Here is a 7,625-nt window from a genome sequence, read left to right on the forward strand (position 1 = left end):
CTCTGTGGCTCTCCGGGTGAGATGCCTGCTAATTGGAGCCCGGGGTGTGTCTTCTGAATCTTCTTAGCAACAGTAATTTGTGCCCACTTCACAGATAAGCAAACGGAGGCTCGGGAGGCTCGGAGAAGTGAGAGGACCTGGCCAGGTCACCTGAGAGGGAATGGACGCTACCTGGTCTTGGAGCAGGGTCTGGGTACCCCTGACTCCACCACGAGACCATGAGAATGTGTGCTAGCTGTGTGCCCGGGGGTGTCAGCCTCGGAGTCATCCAGGGACTCGGGCTCATGGCTCGCTGGCCGGATCTGACAGCCCAAGCATCTCCCTATCTTCTCAGCTCCGAAGGGAATGGGGAGCAGAGTGTGAGAAGAGGCTGTGAAGTGTGAGTGTGAGTGTGAGTGTATGTGTGTGGGGGGGGAATGGCGGGTTGACCAGACCTGTAAGAAGCAGGGCCACCGCCCAGGCAGGTCATCTGAGCACTGGGAGGAGCCCTGACTTCAGTGGAGGACAGGGGGTGTCCGGGCCCCGCCCATGGGTCCCCACCCCCTCCAGGCTCCGGGGCAGGGGACCAGTGGACCCTCTGAGATGTTCTCAGGAGAGTGACACCCTGGCCTTGGTGCCCACTGAACTCTGAACAAACATCAAAGCCCATCAGGAAAAGGAAGAGAAAGGAAAGCTGGGCCTCTCCCCGGGCCCGGAGTCCACCCTCCACTGTGGCCGGGACTGCTCGGGTGGGGCCCGGAGAAGAATGAGCACTTTCATAGATTCCCTGGCGGCTGCAAGCGCAGGGCCGGAATGCACAAGACGGTGACCTTTTGCAGGAGAAATTCTCCCTTCTCGCCGCCCAGGGCTCTGCTGCTTTCCTGGGCCTTTTCCCGGGGTTTCCCTGGAGCCACTTCCTTTTCCTCCCATTGGAATGTCTGGGGAGGAAAGGCCTCTGTTTGGGGACCCCTGGGCTGGGGCACATGCTGGGGGCCCTCTCAGGTCTCCCTCCTTGGAGGTGAACCTCGTGCCCAGGTTCAGCGTCCAGGGGCAGCGCTCAGGGGGATCAGGCCGGTGTAGTTGACCAGTGGGAGGGGGAGGGTGTCCAGGGCAGGACAAAATCACAGCTTCTTTGATTTCTTGACCAAACTTTTGGGGTGTGCACGGGCTGGCTGACATTCCAGTGGTCTCTCACTACGTGACAAACCATTCCAAGTCCCGGGGTTCCCCCTGATTGGACAAACTCGGGTCACTTGTCATCTCTAAACCAATCATGTGGCCAGGAGAATGGGACACCGTGGTTGGCCAGGCCTGGGTCACATGGAACTTGGGTTCCGGTTGCTTATGTATCAATCCCATGTGCACACTGGCACCTGCGCACACGTTGACTGCATGCACGTGTGCATACCATGCGCCCACACGGACACTCCAGTGGCACTGCTGTCGGGCCTTCAGGCCTGCCCAGTGCCCTGGGATGTCTCAGATCCTGGGGCCCTGAGCCTGGTGCAGCTCCAATCTTTAGGCCGAGCTCCCATGAGAAGGGTAAGGCCTCCCGGATGCCTGCTGACTAGGGCCCTGGGCCAGTAGTCTGGCAATAATGAGCTCCATGACCCTAGGAAAAGGGGAGGGAAATGCTGGCCTTGCGTGGCCCTATGGGGGAGACACATCGAGATATGGAGGAGAGTTAGACAAAATTACAGCCCAGCGTCAGGAGGCTGGACTCAAAGGCAATTCTGCAGAGTGAAGCCTCTGTTAGTGTCCAGTGACCCCAACAACATCTTGGTCTTCTTAGGCACCGTGGTAGCCAGCCTCCGAGATGGTCCCCAATGACCCCATTTCCTGAGATCTGTGCCCTTGTGTTGTCTCCTTCCACATCGGAGCACATTAACCTGAGTGACCAGCAGAATGTGGCAGGAGTGACAGTGTAATGACTCTCAAGGTATGGCTGCTCCCGCCTTGTTCTCTCTTGGACCACATGCTCTGGGGGAAGTGGGCATGGTGTTATGAGGCCACCCAGGTAGCCCCACAAAAGGTCCACAAGCTGATAGCCAGGTGAGCGAACCACCTCGGAGGCACAGCCTCCAGCCACAGCCAAGTCTTCAGATGAGACCGCAGCCCCAGCCGATGGCTTGGCTCCCACTTCTCGTGAGGCCTGGAGCCAGAAACAGCTCAGCTTCTCCCACATTCCGATGCAGAGCTCCTGTTCACTGTGAACGGTAGGCAGCCTTGGGATAGTTTGCCCTGCAGCATAAATAACTAATAGACACCCTTTCTATTGACTGAACACCTACTATGTGCAGAATGCTTTACATCCTGATATAGTGTCATCATCACGGAGGCTCCGGAGGTGAATATAATGGTCCCCATTTCATAGATGAAGAGACTGTGGTTCAGAGAGGAGTAGTGACTTGTCAAAGGCCCACAGCCGGGCAGAGGCACGGAGCTACACTGCAAACCCAGACCTGTCAACTCCGAAATCTCTGTCCCTTAGGCTCCGCCCCTCCTTCCTCACTGCCCATCCACAGAGGCCATTGCCCATGCAGGCTTGGGTGTCTGGTGAGACATACAGTTGCACAGAGAATTCCTTAGCGTAAAAACAACCACAATAACAATAACTTACAGTTTTTATTTGTTTCCCAGGGCTACCCTGTCAAACTACTGCAAACTTGGAGGCTTAAAAACCAGGGTGTGTTCTCTCCCTGTTCTGGAGGGCAGAGCCTGAGATCAGTGTCGCGGGGCCATGCTCCCTCCAAAGGCTCTGGGGCGGGTCCTTCCTGCCTCTTCCATCTCCTGGGGCTCCAGGAGCTGCCAGGCTGTGGCCACATCCCTCCAGCCTCCATCCACACATGGACTTATCTCTGTGTCTTCTCTCTGTCTCTTGTAAGGACACTGCCATTGGAGTTCAGGCTCATCCTAATCTAGGACATGCGGGGGGGGGGGGGGGGGGGGGCGCGCGGGAATGGATACTATTCAACCATCTATATATTTGTTTGCTGTATTGTTATCATAAATGCCGGCACTTCCCAGCAAACCTGCAAGCTGGGTTCTAGTATTAGTTGAACCTACATTTGTGAGACGGCCTGGCTCAGGGACCTACCCCCCCCGTGTCCAGCCAGCAGGTGGAAGAGTCGGGCTTCTTGCCCCGGGAGCGGGACCCCACGCCCATGCACAAGATCCGGGGAACCTCTGCGCTGCCCGTCCACGCTGCGGCTGGGTGGGGGCCTGGCCTTCCCCAGAGAGGGTGCTGTAAGCTCGCACTCCAGGTGGCTGCCGGCGGCCTCTCCAGGTGGGCTCTGAGGCCATCAAAACCTGGTAATGATCGGGGAGTCTCCTTGCAGTGTTCCCTAATGGTCCATGAAAGGCACGTTGGGCCCTAATGATTACAGGGAAAGTTCAACTGGCTTCTCCTTTGAAATACACAAAGGCTGCGCAGGTAATGGGCTGAGTGGAGCGTTTGAAGTGGCAGTCCTCCCGGGAACATCTGGCAGGCTGCGCACCGCACTACAAACGCGCCGGGCACAGCTGGCCCTCAAAGGCGGCCCGGCCAAACTTCGGGGCCAGGCTCTGCTTTTTTCTTTGGTTTTGATTCACCCCAAACTTTGGGATGCTCACTTGTGCCTTGCTTTGGTGGGTGGGAGGGCGAGGGGGGGGTGTCTTTCTTTTTGTTTTTCTCTGAGTGGAACTTCAGAGAATATTAACACCAAAGAACCAGTGTTGCCTCATTAATTCAGGATTAGTGCTGAGCCCAGCGATTACTGCGGGTTCTCACAACAGTTAAAAAAACAACAACAACCCACAGTCAAGCCCAGAGAGCCACCTGATAAGGTCCCCACTGCAGAAGTTCAGGCAGTAATTGGGGGATCAGCAACCCCCATTTTTCTAATCACTCATGAATTCAACAAATGCTTATAAAGCATCTACTATGTGCCAGGTGATGGGAACAGCAAGTGCAAAGGCCCTGGTGTAGAAGAGGTTGGAGCATTGGAGAACCAGCCTGAAAGGGCAGTGTGTCTGGAGGGTGGTGAGTGAGGGGGGGCAGGTGGGACAGGGAGCTGGTGAACACAACAGGGCTCCATTCCACCGGGGTGTGTGGAACTTGTTTTGTTGGGCACCAAAGGAGGTTTGGGGTTGGAGAATAATGTACATTTTATGCATATTACCTGTATCTGGTTTCTTTAAAAGAAAAAAATTTAATGTATTGATTGGTTTGAGAGAGAGCTGAAAGAGAAACACTGATGTAAGAGAGACACATTGATTGGCTGCCTCCTGCACATGCCTTGACTAGGCCAGGGATTGAACCTGAAACCCACATTCATACCCTTGACCGGGAATTGAACCTGCTCTAACCATTGAGAAACACTGGCCAGGGTTGTATCTGGTTTCTTAGAAGGCTTTCCCAAAAAACACCATCAGACCGGGAACTCCTAGCAGGGCCCGTGTGTGACTTTTATGTGAAGCCCCAGCACCAAGACCTGGGCCTGGCACAGGGCCTGGCACACAGTAGGGCTTCATCACTTGTTGATTTAACAAATTAAAGTCAAGTCCACTGCAAGGGCACCAATGGGCCTGGGGTGTTCTCCAAGCTGTTTGGGGAGCAGAATGTGGCTGGTTTGGAGGAGACGCAGCCTCTCCCTGGGTGAACGCCCAGGGCTCCCTCTGAGGGGATGCAGCCACCATCCCCTCTCAGTCCAGGCAGGCAGACCCAAGCTCCCCTGCCTCCTAGGAGGTCAGAACACTGCCCGGCATTTGGAGGGAATGGGGGCTGGTGCAAAGGGCTGAAGCGGGCCTCCCATCCTCCCCTTCCCTTCCTGCATCCTCTCTGCCTCAACCAGCCTCCTGGGCTTCCCAGACCCTCACATGGGGCCTGAGCAGGCACTCAGCAATGTTAGGCCCAACAGAGACATGAGTGAGTGAATGAATGAATGAGTGAATGAATGGATGAATGAGTGAGTGAGTGAATGGATGGATGAGTGAGTGAATGGATGCTATACCACTGGTCCACAGAGGAAAGTCATTCGTCTTCCCTGGCCCTGGAATACCTTTCCCTCCCTGCTTCTTCCAAATCCCTCCTTGGCCTCTGGCTGTCCTGGGCAGGAAGGGACAGTGGCTGGGAGATGCACGGGCCAGTTGGACTGGGGAGGGGCTTCCCTGACCACCCTGTCCTCACTTATTGCCCACAGGGCCTGGGAGGAGGGCTGGCTTGTGCTGACTCTCCACACCTCCCTATTCCGTGATGGGCTGGTGGGGCTTTAGAGAAGTCTTGCTGCTTTCTTTCTTTTCCATCTCCAAAATGTTTTCTGGTGACAAAAGTTTGCTGTGGACATTTTATTTATTTACTAGTGGCCCGGTGCATGAAATTCGTGCACGGGGTGGTGGGGTCCCTCAGCCCAGACTGCACCCTTTCCAATCAGGGACCACTTGGGGTATGTCTGACTGCCGGTTTAGGCCAGATCCCACATCCCTCTCTCAATCTGGGACTGCTGGCTCCTAACCACTCACCTGCCTGCCTGATCACCCCTAACTATCTCTGCCTGCCTGTCTGATTGCCCCTAACCTCTCTGCCTGATCGCCCCTAACTGCTCTCCCCTGCCAGTCTGATCACCCCTAATTGCCTCTGCCTGCCTGCTCGCCGGGGTCCAGGGTGCAGGTGAATGGGATTTCTGGCTGGCAGGCCACTGACAGCAAGCTATCCAACAGCCAATTCTGCGAGGAATGGGGCTCCCTCCTCCCTCCTGCCAGGGTCCAGTTTGAAGGCCAGCCATGCCCCCAATTGTGCAAGACCCAGAGTTCCACCATGCCCTGGCTAGCCGGGGCCCACAGCCCACTCCCACCGCAGTGTCGTGGCGTCCCGGGGCCCATAGCCCCCTCAGCAGTCAGTGCTGGGTCACTGCAGCACCTGCGGGAGCCGTGGGGGGAGGGACTGAGAAGTCAGCAGTTCAACACGATCGCCAGTCCCCCCCAACCCGAGCCTGCTGCACACGCAGCCTGGCATTTGGTTGTCCATTTGGTCGTTTTGAACGTTACGGACCCTGGCTCTTTATATATAGAGTTTTTTTTTAGTTTTTTAAAATTTTCTTTATTGATTAAGGCAGCGGTTCTCAACCTGTGGGTCGCGACCCCTTTGGGGGTCAAACGACCCTTTCACAGGGGTCACCTAAGACCATCGGAAAACACATATATAATTACATATTGTTTTTGTGATTAATCACTATGCTTTAATTATGTTCAATTTGTAACAATGACAATACATCCTGCATATCAGATATTTACATGACGATTCATAACAGTAGCAAAATTACAGTTATGAAGTAGCAACGAAAATAATTTTATGGTTGGGGGTCACCACAACATGAGGAACTGTATTAAAGGGTCGTGGCATTAGGAAGCTTGAGAACCACTGGATTAAGGTATTACATGTGTGTCCTTATACCCCCATTGCCTCCCCACCTCCCTGCTCATGCCCTCACCCCGCTAGAGTCTGTGTCCATTGGTTATGCTGATATGCATGCATACAAGTCCTTTGGTTGATCTCTCCCGCTGTGGACATTTTAGAAATAACCGAGAACGAATGTGTGCACCCACAGCCACACACACACACACCCTCCCTCGTCCATCATTGAGAGATACTCAGTTGGCACTGTGGGGTCTATCCTTCCACAACTTCTGTACATGTCACATACTAGTACACTTATATTTTTCAAACACCTTTCTATTCGAACCTTTGACAACCTGCTTTTTTCCGCTTACTATCTTGGGAGCATCTTTCTGCATCATTTTTAATGGCACAAAATGTGAACTCTGTGTTATTTAAGCGTCCCCCCTGGTGGGCACTGAGGTGGCTGAGTGTAACAATTTTTCTTATTGTGGTAAATACATGCAACATAAGATTTAAGCATTTTAAAACGCACAGTTCAGTGGTATTTAGAACGTACACAATATTGTGCAACCATCACCACTATTTAATTCCAGAACATTTTCTGGAATCAAGTCACTCCTTGTCCCTCTCCCCAAGCTCCTGACAGCTACCAATCTGCTTTCTGTGTCTACGGATTTTCCCGTTCTGGACATTTCGTATACATGGAATCACACACTATGCGGCCTTTTGTGGGGCTTCCTTTACACAGCAGAGTGTTTTCAGGGCTCATCCACACTGTAGCATGTGTCCAAGCTTCATGTTTTATGGCAGCATAGCATTCCACTGCATGGACGGGCCACATACGTTTATTCATTCCTCGTTCGGGGATTTGGGCTGTTTTGTGTTGTTTTTATTACTGTGACTAGTGCTGGACAAACGTTTGTGTCCAGGTTTTTGTTGTGGACTTATGTTCTTGGTTCTTTGGGGCATATACCCAGGAGCGGAATTGCTGTCCTATGGTAACTCTGTTTAACCTATTGAGGAACTGCCAGACTATTTCTACAGTGACTGCCCCGTTCCACGCTTCCTCCAGTGTGAGCGAGACAGTGGGTGGCCCTAGTCCTTCCTTCAGGCTACAGGCCTGGAGGGTGAGTGGAGGGCCGGGCACACGCTGCTTCTCGCACCGTCACCATGCTCTCGGGGAAGGCTGTTCCAGTTCACACTCAGTCCCCACGGCGCCCCCTGGGTGACGGGCACCTTGAGGAGACAAGGATAGCCCTGGTGACAGGGG

This window comes from Myotis brandtii, unplaced genomic scaffold, assembly GCF_000412655.1.
Source record: "Myotis brandtii unplaced genomic scaffold, ASM41265v1 scaffold187, whole genome shotgun sequence".
Taxonomy (NCBI): domain Eukaryota; kingdom Metazoa; phylum Chordata; class Mammalia; order Chiroptera; family Vespertilionidae; genus Myotis; species Myotis brandtii.